This window comes from Perca fluviatilis, chromosome 1 (genome assembly GCF_010015445.1).
Source record: "Perca fluviatilis chromosome 1, GENO_Pfluv_1.0, whole genome shotgun sequence".
In the NCBI taxonomy this organism is placed as follows: domain Eukaryota; kingdom Metazoa; phylum Chordata; class Actinopteri; order Perciformes; family Percidae; genus Perca; species Perca fluviatilis.
In genome coordinates, this window is record NC_053112.1 from 14,389,470 (window position 1) to 14,404,460 (window position 14,991).

A 14,991-nucleotide genomic window follows, 5' to 3' on the forward strand; every position below is an offset into this window, starting at 1 on the left:
TATAGGAATATCTTGCATTTGTTAAAATCTGCTTGTCATGCCACGCACTCGTCTGAAAACATGTGGGGACAGAGCTTTTGAGGCTATGGCGCCCAGACTTTGGAATGCTTTACCAACTAGCATCAGGTTTGCGGAGAATGTGGATTGTTTTAAGGGACAAGTGAAGACTCACTTGTTCAGGCTAGCATTCGGGTAGCCTATGTTATTTGAAAATTGATTCTGTTGTACTTGTATCTTATTCTATTGACTATTTTTACCATGTTTTATTGTTTATGCACATTGTAAAGCACTTTGTGACATTGTCTGTGAAAAGCGCTGTATAAATAAAATTTACTTACTTACTTACTTACTTATGATAGAGATCACACAAATCTTTTGTTTTCCTAAACTCTTTCACAATCTCTTTCTACTGCCACTCTCTTTCACTCTCCTTCCTCTACTGTAATGGCATGTGTTTGTGTGAGAGAGCTTTTGTGTGTATTCGGGATGTAAAATCACATTTATCACATTGTGCTAGCTGTTGCTGGCTGCCTCTTCCTTACTTCCCCACTAATGTGTGAATGTGTGCTCATGTTCTGAGGCTGTGTGTGAGCTTTCTTCTGCAAAGGCATGTTGTTTACATGTTTTATGGATGTAGCGCTTGGAAGCATTGTGGCTGTGATGCACGCCTTAGCAAATCAACCAGCTATGCATTTAAACTGTGCACGTGAATGTCAGCTTTTTATTGGCCAATTCAGTAAAGCGGTGTCCTTGGTCAACAGATTTGATGAGGTTTAGATTCATCAGATCACACACACACACACACACACACAGCCTGTCAATGTAGGGTGACTCCAGTCACACCTCTCGAGGTTTCTGCTGGTTTGTATGGAGTTGGATGAAGCTCCAGCGTGATGACCTCGGCATCCACCTGGTTGGTCCATGTAGCTGATTTATGTTTCATGTCACATAGCAGCTTTCCCACACACACAATCGCAGTACAAGTTAGGAGGCAGATACGGTGTTGTTTTCTCGTCCCCCCCATACACTGAAAATAATGAGGCAGCTGGTTCCCATGATGCCTGACTGGCCCGGGTCCCCCTCCCCTCACCGCCAATCAAGTGGCGGACACCCGCTTATTAAAGCTTAAGCAGGCATTCACATATTATTTATACACACACACACACACACACACACACACAGTCTGACTTCACCTAATGCTGATTTAGCAGCACATACCATCTGTCAAGAATGATTAACCTTTCCATCAATCACTGGTTTTTCCAGACACACATTTACAAAACAGGCACATGCCGGCTCTCACATGTACTGAGTGAGAGCACCAACACATTCATATAAACACGACATAAGAAATGTAGAAGAAGAAGACAACAGGTGCTGTCAGACAGTGAGCTCCATTGCTGCATCTGCTGCCCAACACATACAGTTTCCTCAAAAAAGTCCCATTATGGGACAAGAAAGTTGCGTCCATGGCATATAAACCTCTTTCTGCTAACAATCCCACAATGCAACGCATCACATTTTGTAGATGCAAAAATTGACAGTTGTCCAACATCTCGATTTACTGCTAACTCTGGAATGTATATTATAGAGGGACTAGTATATGAGGGGGTGATATTGGACACAGCCACAGTCTTCATCAGCTCAGTTGTCATGGAGACGTATCCGTTGATATTTATACTGCTCATTGACTACAATTCAGCGTTTAACACCATGGATCCCTCCTGGCTCGTCACAAAGGACCTGGGATTAAAGACCTCACTGTGCATGTGCATCCTTGACTTCCTGATATGTAGACCCCAGGCGGTGAGGCTGGGCAGTCACACCTTTTCCACGCTCATCCTTAACACCGGAGCACCCCAGGGCTGTGTTTTGAGTCCCCTGCTATACTCCCCATACACACATGCATATGTAGCCATTTTAGACTCCAACACCATCCTCCCGTTTGCTGATGACACAGCTGTGATCTGCCGGATCACAGATAACAATGAAAAGGCCTACCTGAAGGAAGTAGAGGACCTGACCTGCTGGTGTCAGGATAACAACTTACTCATGCATGTCAGCAAGATTTAAGAGCTTATAGTGGACATTGGAAAGAAGCAGGGAAGAAACTACACCCTTAATATCAACAGGTCCTCAGTGGAGAGGGTGGACAGCTTCAAGTACTGTGGTGTCCATATCAATGAGGGTCTGACCTGCACGCTGCATACTGACTCAGTGGTGTGAAAGGCTAGGCAGAGACTTTTTGGAGGAACTTCCCTTTATCCCCTTAAATACTGAGGGATTAATACTCCTGCATCATCGAGAGCGTTCTGACATGGAACATCAGTGCGAAGAGTGGTTTGTCCCTCTGAACATCAAATAGGCGATACCCTATCCTGCCCAAATGATATTTACACCAGGGGCTGCAAGAAAAATGCTAGGAGAGTCATTAAAGAGCCAAACCACCTGGATAACAGCATTTTCTCCCCGTTGAAGTTGGGAAAAAAGTACCAGATACACCAGGCCAGCACTCACATGGTCAAGAGGAGCTTCTATCCTCAGGCCCCTAGTATCCTAAATGAGGTCACTGCCTAAGAATCATCTCATTCATTCACTCATCCAGTCAACTCGCTCTTCTTTATTCTCAGATAGGTTCAGATTCACATTTCTGATATTGAAACGTTTTGAAAATGGGTCAGATTAGACCTGAGGACAACAGGAGGGTTAAAACAAGTGTTCAAAGTGACACAAAAGAACATCGGGGAGGGACTTCAAAAAAAGCATTAAAACCGACAAAGGTTTCAGAGAAATATTTCCGTGTGTCTCTAGGTGTTGTTTAAAACAAGTGTTCAAAGTCACTAAAATGTTGACTAAAACGTTTTAAAGTATTAACCCTTAAAGGTTAAATCTGTGTGTCTGTGAAGAGATTATTAATTTGTATATATAATAATATATATATAATAAAAAATCAGTACTTTTAGCGTGTATAGAGCCAGCATATTTACACATGTAAATGGGTGACTTAAGGGTTTATTTCAACCAAACCAGAGTGGTGATTGTTGAACAGTGGAAAGACGAACCAAGACGGCTTTTGATAGTTTTGATTTGATTCTGCTCTTGAAGGTCTTTTGGGTGTTTCTTAAAAGCATGTGTGTATTTGTGTACATACTGTATGTTTACTGTATGTGTATTTTCTGCTGACACACAACTGTATTTGCACCGTAGACTGGTAAAATAAGATTTGCATTACATGAGCAACCACAAAGGCATTCTAATGTTTTAAGCCTAACCTGATTATTCACTGTGTGTGTGTGTGTGTGTGTGTGTGTGTGTGTGTGTGTGTGTGTGTGTGTGTGTGTGTGTGTGTGTGTGTGTGTGTGTGTGTGTGTGAGCATGTGATCAGATGTCCTGTTGTGTCATTGACTGTAGGTGCCATGCAGCTGTTTGTGAATTTGTGGTTTAGTGCAGACCAGGGAACTATGTACGATTAGATTGTTTGAGAAAGATGAGACCCTTCATACACAGGACAATACTGAGTTTGAACAAGCCAAACCAGAGGATGGAGGACGCTGCTGGAATTCTCTTGGTTTTAGAGTTCAGATATGTTTGATTACCTTGTTAAAGGAGCCCTGGGCAGGACTTTTATGTAAAACTACAAATGTTGTATCATCCTAAATCGCAAAGTAGAGCAGCATTAGAAAAGAACTCCAGACTAAATGAGACACAGAGGATTTGGTCTGCATTGTATAAAGTATTGTTGTTATCTGTAGGAAAAGTACCCGGTGTCCTCCAACCCACATATACTAAATGCTTCAGCATCAGAGTTAAGATATAAAGTAAAAACAAATTATTTGTGTAATAGACAGCTGATATTTTTGCATTTAAAGAAAAGGTCATACTGGATGAACATAATTAATATTCTTTTTAAGTTAAACATTTCATAATTTTCAAGAGTTCAAGCAAAGCACAACTTTCTCCTAAAGAGATGAGTCACAGCTCCATCAAGTGAAAGCTGGACTTTACTAACAGCTTTGGCAAGTATTGTCCAGTCATGTGCCGTTTACTGACATTATGTTCCATAATTATTTGGTATTAAAGCCCTCTCATATGCCAGTGCGCACAATTGCCAAATTCAACTCCAGACCACGCACTAAAATCTACAGATGAGTTTCAATGGCAGTACAGCTGAGACAGCTACAGTACTGTCATTTCTTTCAGTGGCCGGGTCGCAGCTCTGGGGCCAAAACTGTAGGAGGTGCATGATGCAATGTTACGGACCCAAAACAAAGGAAGCCCAAGTCCAAGCTCATGGCCTGTTGTACAACCTTCTTTTACATTTCACTACATTCCTCAGTTCTTCAGAAATAAATTAGATTAGAATCCAAATTAGCATTTCTGCTGTAAAACCTTGTCAGATGCACCAAGTGAACTAAAGACACTGCATGTTGTTTCTTTCCAGTAGAAGCAGAGAGTTTTTCCGTGTGCAACCTGTGTGTATGGCCCCCTGGAGTTGAGCCTTTCAAGTCCAAAACAACTTAAAACAATGAATTCATGCAAATCACACAGCTCATTAAATTGTATTAATTTCTTTTAACATGAATGGTCTTAGTTTCTTTTTAATATACAAGATTGTTTTGGGCATGTTTAACCAGTGACTGACAGATCCCCTCTAAAGTGGCCTCCAGTCAGGTTCAAGGCTCCACCATTTGCCTCAATCTGGCTGATTCAGCTCCAAAAGTGACACCATGACTGAGACCACGAACACAATCCACCCTCTTCAAAGCATCCATTTAGAAAGGTCTCACAGATTTTATACATGCACACATTTTACACTGTCTATGATTAAAGCAGATGGTTTCTGGAAGTCAGAAGTCAGTATGTGTTGCAGTGCTGGTGTTGGTGGTTGTTGCACAAAATATAACTGATCGTATGCTATCTGTAGTGTAGTTGCATGGCGCATGTGTGTTTGTACCATAGTGTTCCATTATTTCAATCATTTATCCCAATTGCCGTTCCTGCCATCAAAGCAGAGGTTGTCTCCATCTCTGTCAACACAGCAGCATCCTGAATAGCAGGTGAGCAGCATTTCCATTACGTTCGACATCCCAAATTCAGTGTCTGTCTCACACAAGCACACACCAAAAATTAACAACACAAGCTGACAGGCACACAGAGACACAAACATGTGCTCGCGGCAGAGTTACGGGTCGTATGAATACTTTGAACCGTAATGTGTTTATCAGGAAGTGGCAATGGAAAAAAAGTGATTTTGGTTGTGTGTGTGTTTGCACGTATTCAGCAGACACACTGATGTTGCTTTTTATAACATTTTACAGTTGGCTGCATGTATCAAGACAGGAGGGAAATGAACAGCTTGAGGTGTCTTGAGTGACGCTTCTTCAGCTGCTGCTCGCTGTGTGTGTGTGTGTGTGTGTGTGTGTGTGTGTGTGTGTGTGTGTGTGTGTGTGTGTGTGTGTGTGTGTGTGTGTGTGTGTGTGTGTGAGAGAGACAGATACTGTAGTAATACAGTTGAAAGAGAGCAAGAGATGCTTTCCTTTTTGAGTTATGGTATGTAGCCCTGATCAATTGTCTGGTGAAGTTCTAAAGTCAAACTTTGCAAAAGTTTTCAGACAGGCCATAACACGGTCCACCTACCAGAGCACATAAGCCTCGCTGTCTATTACACAGAAATCTCTCTCCCTTGCTCTCACTCTCTCTCAGTGTAGAGGTCCCATATTTTCCTGCATGCTCTGAAGACAACAGATAACTACAGTAGAGCTGCTTGTTTGGTAAAAATTCAGTCCACTTCTCAGAGTACTATTTTCTGGAGGAGCTTTAGATAACACTTGTTTTTTTAATATTATCTGTCTAAACAGATGTGCTCTTACAGGAATAACTCACAAAAAAATCAATCTTCTGAGTATCAAATCCTCTCCGCCTGCAGGCTTGACAGGTGGCTCTGAAAAGTTTGTAGCTTGCTTTCTCATGGAGATGGCAGCTTAAGTCAGCTTGGAATCACAGTGGGTACTGCCCAATGAGACAAGAATGTATCACAGTGAAATAGGTGGCGCTGGAACCATGCTGATGCAATAACTACTGTACATTTTCTCTCAGTTGCTAGACAGTTAACCCACTTAAATCAAGAACATTTATTTGTAGTCCACTGCTGTCACACGACTGACTGAAAACCATGCCATTTTGTGGACTAACAGGATTATGTAAAATTGGATAATACCATACATCTGATACTTTTTTGCATTTTTCCTTTATTGGATAACAGCTGAGAGAGAGATGGGCACAACATGCAACTATAGCCAGGTTTGAGCACAAAAACTAAAAGCAGTTTACCAAATTAAGTGTTTGCACGTGGGACTTTAAGCATTAGCTAATCACTTGAAAGAGTCAAATAATGACTATGGGACCCATTTAATAGGGAATGATATATGATGGCAAGTTGCCAATAAGGACTTTATAAATAAATAGAAACCTGTCACACCTTACTGTTAGTGATCATAGAGAGAATGGATAGATATGAGAACATACAGATTAACGGTGGAGAAATGGATTATGGTGCAGGAATAGTTTGAAACATTTATGAACATTTCGACAAATGTTTCTTTAGCCAAGACTCACCATTGGGATCTATAGTAAGCCTGATTTCCAATCTTACTACAGCTGTCTTTCAAGACTTCAGGAAGCATTTTATACTCAAAAGACCTTTAACACCACCTGAAGAGTAACGGGTCACAATAACCACTGTAGCACTAATGCAACACTGATGCTGGACAGACATAATGGCGGATTTGCACCGAGGATACTGCTACCTGTGAGTCTGTGTTTCCATTCTGGCAGGTGTGTGAAGCCTCGTCTTTTGGAAATGATTGAGTAACAGTAATGCTACTGTGTGGATACTGGAGTCCATTAGTTTTGCATGTACAATGTGGGAGCCTGACAAATCCTTTCATATCGGAGTGTGCATGTGTGGGTGTGTATGTGTTTATTTGTCTGGGATCACACATAGCTTTCAGACATGTTTATCTTCAACATTATTGTGTGTCCGAGAGTGTGTACGTGAGTGTGAAATCCCATTAAGCGTGTTAAAACCCTCTTTGGCCTACTGCCTGCTCAGAGAGGGAGAGACTAGACACACACAGTTATCACACCTGAGTGCGTGTTTGTTTTTCTGTGCCAGCCTGTGTGTGTGTGTGTGTGTGTGTGTGTGTGTGTGTGTGTGTGTGTGTGTGTGTGTGTGTGTGTGTGTGTGTGTGTGTGTGTGTGTGAGAGAATGAGGGTCTGTCTGTGTGTATCAGATTTTGGAGAAGTGCTTTGTCAGGTGATGGTGGTCATTTTCTGATGCACACAATCGACACTGTTGTCTGTCTCAGACCTCACACAGGTTTTAGCTCTTTGCCTCATCTCATCGGTTGAGTCTTTTTCAGTGTTAAAGTGCTCATATTACGCTTTTTGGCTTTTTTCCTTTCCTTTATTGTGTTATAGGGCCGAACGATTAATTGCATTTGCAATAATATCGCGATATGTTAAAACGCGATTTCCTAATCGCAAAGGCTGCGATTTGGTCACGTGACTCACGAGAGCAAATCAGTCTGCACTCCGCAGAGAAAGCCTCAACTTAGCACGCTAACGCTACGCCGTACCTTGAGCAGATTTCTGTCATTCAAACAACTCTGAGTTGTAGTTTAAAACTTTTACAGCCATTTTGATAAAATGAAGGGTTTTATTCGGGCTCCAGTCCATACATGCAGTTAATGGATACAGGCACGCAGAACTGAAGGCTCGGTTAGCAACGATTAGCTCTGATTAGCGGTTAGCTCCAGTTAGCTAGCTCCGTTATAAAGATATGGAGTGGAGGAGACTGCCGCGGAGAGGGGTAACAACCAGACTCTGATAAATGATGTTCGGGGAGCTTTCACAGCAGCGTGGCCGCGTTGTTTCAACGGTTTTATTAGTACAGTTAATCCCACGGCAACACCTGCATGCTACTACTAACGTAACAATAGCCACTCTGAGCAAGTGCAACGTCGTTGACGCTGTCATGCACACGGCACGCAACTTCATGAGGGCAGGGAGGGGCTGGAGGCAGCTCCTCTGTGTGCGTTGTAAAAGAAAATATATTTGTACTTATTTAACTGTCTAGTAAAGTTCAAAGACAGTGTTTAAAAAGTGCAATCCACATGTTTACATATGTTTATGTAAATAATAATTAAATAATCTAAATACTATTAAGTGTGGTAAAGCCACATATTTGTTTTTATATTTCTGCAATCTGCACTTTAGTTTGTGTGATTTGTTTCTGACTTTCATATGAATGTTTACACCAGGCTTGGTCAGTGCTCAATATACTACTCTGACTAAAGTAGTTAAATAAAAGATGTCATTCATATAAATTCATGCATTACCTAATTGCATCATCACATACAGGCCTGGCCTCCAGGAAAGTTTGTTTAATCTATCTAATCTTGTGTTGTTCATACTATACAATGATTTATTGCTTGTCTTTGTTGAATAATACAGAAAAAATAATCGCATTTGAATCGTAATTGCAATATTTTTGAAAAAAATCGTAATTAGATTATTTTCAAAAATCGTTCAGCCCTATTGTGTTATATATCTTTTATTGTGCACGTTATAGGTTTACAAAGTGAAAAAGCCCAAAGTCTACCCCAAAGGGACTTACCATCTCCAACAGAAAACACTGTTCACAAACTGCTCCAAACAGCTCTATTCTAGTCCAGCCTTTACTTCAGAGACAAACGTGCGTCACTTTGTAACACACGTTATAATGCTCGCCTAGCTGCTAGCATGGCACGCCCTCATACTCTGCTTCTGACTGGCTAGTAGTCCTTACCTAGCTACTGCGCATGTGCGATTCCCAACAAAGATGGAATAGAAGTGAGATGTCTCACTCTGTAGCTAAAACAGAGAGCTCAACACAGGGTGAAAAGAGGAGCTGCAGCAATGTGCAGTACAACAAAAATATGGTGTTTTTTGAAAATTAAACCATGTAAACCTACTGTGATATAACCTCTAAATACAATTATGAACCTGAAATGAGCATAATAAGAGCGCTTTAAGTCTTATATAATAATTATAATCAATGACTAGATTGATACATTTATAGAAAAGCAACCAAAGATTAGTGAATTAAAATGAACTTAAAATGAGGCTTCTGGTTAGCTCACCTTGTTGAGCGTGCACCCCATGCACAGAGGCTCAGTCCTTGTTGCAGCGGCCACGGGTTCGGTTCCGACTTGCGGCCCTTTGCTGCATGTCATCCCCCTCTCTCTCTACTGCTTTTCTTACTTAATCTGTCCTATCAATAAAGGCAATGAAAGCCTAAAACAATATTTAAAATAAACTGAAAACATCTATACCTTTGCCAATAATAGTATTTTTGATTTAGTCATCCAAAAATATTTTAATTAAATTACAAGATTAATTTGAAAAATGCTTTTACTTTGGAGTGCAATATGACTGAGTAAATTAATGAAAATGTATTGAACAATTGGAGCCATTTTAAATGTATAATGCCATTATAAAATAAATGTATTTTTTTTGGTTTTAATCTATCATTCACATAACTAAGAAAATACAGTAAGTGGCCAAAAGTATGTGGACAACCAAAAGTTACACCTATGTATGTATGTATGTATGTACAGTATGTATGTACAGTATGTGATTTATGTGGACATTTAGAATTTGCCCACTCTTTTTGCTGCTATGCCCCTTTGAAAAGGCTGCCTTAATGTGAACTAAGGGAATTACGACAAACTATTAAAAAACCAGTCCCTGACGCCAAGTACACAAAAGTGCTGTCCACATATCTTTGTCCGTATAGAGTCAAATTATTATTATTTCAATGCATCAATTAAATGCAATTATATGTAGTCTAGTTGAGGTTCAGAGTTCATTCTTGATCTTGGAAACAGTTGACAAAACAATCTCACCTCATGGTCAAATTTAGTTTTCTTTTCCATTTTCTCCAGAACAGCTACTGAATGGACCCTGGGGGTGAGAGTGTTTTGTAAGCTATGTGAAGTATAGTATGTTGTAGATGTAATTATCCTAGCACACTCGAGACTCCATACCTACTGGCCACATTTTAGTTTGAATTTGACCAAAACAAGCACAACAACAAGGATAAAAAAAAGAATACTTGTATGATATACTGTATTTCCATTCTAGCCCTTGCTCTCATTTTCTCGGCTCTCTTTCATGTAGCTCTGACTATTTCCACCACTGCTTCCACATCCCTTCTCTGTCCCGGTTCTCTTCTTTTTCCTTTCTCCTCTCTGAATACTAAACGCATTACGTAACCATACATTGCTTCGCCACAGAGGATCATCCATGGCATCTCACATGTTCACTTCTCTCTGCAGGGGAGTGACAAGTAGAGCACCGCAGGGCCGATAGAGGAGATTTATATCAGCAGTGCCTATTATTCTGGCATAACCCCCACACTGCAAAGACAGAGATAGACAGACAGACAGACTCTGACAGAGACAGACGAGACAAAGATGTTGTACCGTGATGAGAAAAATAAGTGAGCTTGTATGAATAGAATTTTTATTTTTTCACATTTTTTTTTTTGTCCCAGTTGCCATCCACTATAACACAGCACTGACTTTCTCTCTCTCTGTCAATAACACAGGCTGGGTAGCAGGCAGTGGAATATTTCTATAATAGAAATGTCCGTCACACTCCGCGTTTCCATATCTCTTATAGAAATGTCCATCATGCCGAGTCTGGACGTCAGCTCAACCCCAAGAACTCCACCACCCCACCCCCCTCCTTTAAAACCCCAGAGGCGGAGGAGAGGGGGAGGGGGAGAAAAGACGTTGGCTTTCGCTCACCATCAGGGATGTGTGATGTTGTGTGATGTTGAAGCCTTATTTCCGTAAAAGTCAATCACTCTGATAGAGGGAGGGAGGGAGGGGGGTTATAAAACGGAAGGAGTGAGGTTATGTGAGACCGGGAGTCAAAACAAATTACATTCTCATGGATGTCTTTGAATCGTGTGGACGGCAGACAGACGCACACTTGCTCTGTCTCGTCGTGAGAGGTGTAGCTGTACTTCCCTCGGAGCCAGCTTCTTTTATATCGGATTCTCTTTCACTCCCAGAGACTACCTCCTCTCTACTCTTTCTTTCCTCTTCACTTCTTCTTGCTCTGTAATCTAATCTAATCCACATGACTCACTTTCATCGATTGCACAAATCTCATGTGTCATTTATACCCTGTAAAATGTGTCTGTGTTTGCGTGTGTGAGTGCATATACACCAGGGGCAGTTTTGTACTGCCCAGAACAGTCTGTGTAATGTGGTTTGATGTGAAGTCCCAAGACATTGAGAAAAGATTTATTCTTCACAAGCTCGTCAACAGTTTGACATCTTCGTGTCCTGGGGAATCAATAAGCTTCCTAGTAAAAAGACAGGCAAAGGGAACTCTCTTTTTTTTGTTTGATCTATATTTAAACAGGTTATACCTTCTGAGATCCAAAAATCTGCAAGGGAAACCACACCAACGAGGCGGAAGCATACCGTAGATTAAGTTTTAAATAAATAATACAGTGAGGAGAAGGATCAGGGGACAGACAGACTGAGAGGCCCAGGCCTAGCATCCAAAAAAACAACTTATTCACAGCAATGACAACTCACATGGATTCATCTCACACAGCTCCAACAAAGGCTTTGAACTCCAGCAGAGAAATGAGTTTCTGAATTTTCAAGCTTTTAAGCAGACAAATATACACGATGATATCATAAAGACTGACTCGCACATCGCTGTCGGGGCTTGAGGCAACAAAGGAAAACACTGTACACTAACATCCATATTTCTGTGTTACATAAATACCTAAATTGTTTGGGGAGCAATCCTAAAATATCGTTATAAATCAGCATACAGCATTAAGAGAAGCTGTGTATGACGGCGTTTGCAGAGCGAAAGGACAGTGTTTAAAAGTTTGCAGTTTTGCAGTTAGAGGAAAAACATCAAAGTTGAACTGAAATTTGAATTCTCTGTACTTTTTGGGTAAGGAAATATAAACTATAAACAGCTACTGTGCATAATTTTCCATTTTTCAAGGGACGATGAGGCCGTTTTTGGACATACAGTATTTGTGGGAACAGCTTCTAAGCGTTGGCCTCTCAAGGGGCGTTTCCTATGGATTTGATAACATATAAGGGCCGGAGACGCGCTATCAACTTCTGTGGCGCATGTCTTAACCCTGCATAGCCTACAAACGTTAATACATGACGATTGTTCTGCTTTTTCAACAAGCCCACTGTTAGTGATTTATGACACCTGTCCCGATAACATTAATCACTTGAAAGACCCATTGTGCTGCGCAGTCTGTTTTTAACACAGAAAGTTGATAATATACTGAAAATGTTTATTTCAGTTAGCACTAACCACAATGACAAATATTGCTTTTCCTGTGAATGCTTCACAATAAAAAACACTCCATGTTTTGCCAGTTAAACGCTTTTTAAGTGAAACAAAAGCAGCAGGAAATGTTGGGTTTGCAATAGTCTCACATTGCCAGACCTTCCTCCACAGCGCTGCGGAGGAGGGTCTGGCGAGTCCACACAGCATTCTGGGATGGGAGAAAATCGTGCTCTGGTTTATTGGCATTTCTTTAAACCAATCACAATCGTCATGGGAGGCACTAAATGCCGGACAGAGCCACGGTGCCGCTGCAAAATAGCCTCAGGAAGGAACTTGTTTTAGTCGTGAAACAGAAAACTCGGATTGGACAGACAGTCTAGCTAGCTGGCTCGATTTACCCTGCAGACAGCTGAGGAGCAGTTAACCATAGTCCTCATAAATCCACCAGAGTTTAGAATTACAACATAAAGAAAGCGGAAGGAAATTCAGGAATGGCAGGCTCCGCCACTACCAATGAAAACCTAAATAACGTACTGTATATACTTTGAATGGTTATTGCATAGAAACACAGATTTTAAACAGTATCAAAAATGGGGTTTGATTTCATCAAATTTGAAGGGTTATAACTTTAAACTGCAGACTGCATTCTGATGCCACATTGTAACAAATCACATCTTCCTACTTGAGTTCCTGGCCAGTAAACAGAAGCTGCCATTATTCTCAAGGGACTTTAGCTTACATGCAAATACAGTATGGATTTAACGCGCGACACACACACACACACACACACACACACACACACACACACACACACACACACACACACACACACACACACACACATACACACACACTACTGTATATTGGTCTTATGGGTCATTTGTCTTGTGTTGATGGCTTCTTGCAGCTTTGTTGGGGGCTGCTGTTTTCCACACTAGTTTCCAATAGTGTGATGCCCAACTACACACTAAGACACACTAAGTGAACTGTGCTGTGTGTTTCTGTTTCATTGTCCATGTATGTGCATATATACTGTTAATGTGTGCCTGTTATTAATGTGCTCATATTTCTGTCTCGCTCACAACCTGCCCAGGAGTATAACCCATTTCCTAAGTGCTGTTCATCAGTCGCATAGGATGGGGTGTGTGTGTGTGCCTGTGTGTGTGTGCACGTGTGTGTGTGTGTGCACGTGTGTGTGCGTGCGTGTGTGATTTATGTGGGGACAAAATTCTGTTACAATGTTTAAGAATAATTCAGATTTGACACAACTTGGGTTTTACTTAGTTTCATTCCACTAATAATAACATTTTACACAAGTTATTGTTGAAATCTGTCTGATTATACAGATTTTAAACAAACCTCCAGATTAGCAAAATTTATCAGAATGAGAAATCCAAAGCAAAAAGTAAAAAAACAACCTAATTTACAACTTACATCCTGGTTCAACTTTGACCTGTTGTAATTACTGTAGTTGAACATGCACATGGTTTTGCTGTCCAATAATTAGTGACATTTTTGGTGTGCTCACATAAAGATTTACATCCAAATAAACTGAATTCAATAATCCAACTAAACAGTTTATTGGCTTGTTTACAACCTGTCTGATCATCTTCTTGCTCTGTTGAACTGTTGTAGCAATGTTAAAGAGAGAGAGATGAGAATACTGATACCTCTCTCATGTCTGTACAGTAATTTCACCCTAGGGTCCTTTGCACCATGATCTCGAGCCAAACACCCCCCCAGAAGCTTTTTTCACCTGGGTCGAACATTGGGAGCGTTAGCGTAGCGTAGCGTTATCAGCTGAATAGCTTAGCGCAGAGGCTAATGGATCCGAAGTGTCTCTTAACATTACCCCCACTAATAATGCAACAACAACAGCAGAGAGCAGAAGCCAGCAGGCAAGTGTTATTTACATAAACTTCTGGTGTACTTACAAACTTTACAATCCATCGTTTTATGAGTGCATAACCTATATATACTAGTGTAGACCTTTGGTATCATTACGGGCATTATTAGTGGGGTAATGTTAAGAGACACTTAGGATCCATTAGCCTCTGCGCTAAGCTATTCAGCGGCTAACGCTACTCTACGCTAACTCTCCCAATGTTAGACCCAGGTGAAAAAAGCTTCTGGGGGGGTGTTTGGCTCGAGGTCATGGTGCAAAGGACCCTAGGGTGAAATTACTCCGAACCATCACTTTAAGTATGCCTTCACAACAAAGACGACTGAAGAAGAGAGAGAAAGAGCTCAAAGAAGCAGCTAAAGATCTGCAACTTTGCAGAGCTGGATTAAAACTGCCAGCAGGCCAGCTGTGAGAGAAGCATTTGATAATGTCAAACAACCATCCTACATTATTCTTTTAATGTGAAGTAGGCCTATTTTATCAGGGGCATTTTCTTTAAGTTGGAGTAGGCAAATAACTCATTAAAAACAAATGTTTCATTAATAATGAATACACAGTCAATTGTGTCTGTGCCATATATGGCATTGGGAATTAGTTATTATTTTATGGATATCAAGAGCTCCAGTACACCCTAGAACCTGGGGATCGAGTAAAATACTTTTACTAGCTGTTGTCATGTTGTTTGTAATTGTTATATATAT

General features: G+C 40.8%; 1 protein-coding gene across 3 annotated transcripts in view; it reads left to right on the forward strand.

Annotated features, from left to right (window-relative positions):
* Nucleotides 1–14,991, forward strand: part of LOC120556593 (protein ELFN1-like) — a 134,148-nt gene that overhangs the window by 92,375 nt on the left and 26,782 nt on the right. Inside the window, exon 1 of one of the 3 annotated variants that reach the window (XM_039796272.1) lies at nucleotides 4,865–5,057. The exons of the other annotated variants lie outside the window; for them this stretch is intronic. The gene's annotated coding sequence lies outside the window, so the exon portion shown is untranslated. Of the gene's footprint in view, nucleotides 1–4,864; nucleotides 5,058–14,991 lie in introns of those variants that run through there. 3 annotated transcript variants of the gene reach the window in all.